Raw genomic sequence first — 1,183 nt, 5'->3', positions numbered from 1 at the left:
GCCCAGCTAATTTTTTGTATTTTTAGTAGAGACAGGATTTCACCATGTTGACCAGGATGGTCTCGATCTCTTGACCTCGTGATCCACCCGCCTTGGCCTCCCACAGTGCTGGGATTACAGGCTTGAGCCACTGCGCCTGGCCTTAGAATATATTTTTTAAGTGGATGGATTAAGCCCTTTGTTGATAATTGTTGAAACTGGGTCATTGGTTACAACGTGATAACTATACAATTCTCTGTACATTTGTCTATGTATGGAAAGTCTGTAATAAAGAATGTCAGGTGGCACAGTGATCTCCAGGAGGGGCAAAGAACCAGCATTGGGGGCTACACAGCCAGTGATGATAGCCCAGTGCCCACCCCAGACACAACCTAGTGAAGAAGCCTCTGTCGCAATGACTAGGTACAGACACTGCAGTTGATGCTACAGGATTACTGTGGCTGGACACCAGATGTGCAACCACCTATAAATTTCCTGAGTGTGGCTTCAGTTTTGACATACACTGTTCTTATTTTCATGAATTTCTGTAGCATGGATGTAGCTGCCAACAACCCCCGTCCCTAGTGGATTCTAGCCCAAGGGACTGTTTCTCCTTATCACTGGCTTTGATCCAAGTTGTGATTGGCAGAACCTGAGCCTTGTGCAGACTGACTGCAGGGCAGGCTGGGAAAGTAACTGTCAATTATAACTCCTATAGAAAGGCAGGCTTAGCCTGAACAGATATGACATTTCCCTTAAAGCAGGGGAATACTAGGGGGATCAGGTGTTAGGTTGCCAAGAAAAGCAGGGGCTATACTAGCTTCAGAACAGCAAATCCAGGCATCCCCTAATCCAATTAGCCATTCATCCAATCGTGGTGACTGCATTCTAAAACCCAGAGGATTCCTTCCAACACTCCGGAAGCTTCAGATAACCAAGAATTGCAGTCAGGTCAGAGCTCCAAGAGAAGGTCGCCCAGAAAGGAAAGAGACTCACATTGGATTAGATAATGAAATGCTGTTTTTGGAACCTAAACCACTGAGAGTCAACATTGGCTGCACACAGAAATCCCCTGAGGCTTAAAAAAACAAAACAATAGCCGGGCGCGGTGGCTCACGCCTGTAATCCCAGCACTTTGGGAGGCCGAGGCGGGTGGATCACGAGGTCAAGAGATCGAGACCATCCTGGTCAACATGGTGAAACC

Source organism: Cebus imitator, unplaced genomic scaffold (genome assembly GCF_001604975.1).
Source record: "Cebus imitator isolate Cc_AM_T3 unplaced genomic scaffold, Cebus_imitator-1.0 Scaffold263, whole genome shotgun sequence".
In the NCBI taxonomy this organism is placed as follows: domain Eukaryota; kingdom Metazoa; phylum Chordata; class Mammalia; order Primates; family Cebidae; genus Cebus; species Cebus imitator.
This window is presented reverse-complemented; position numbering follows the sequence as displayed.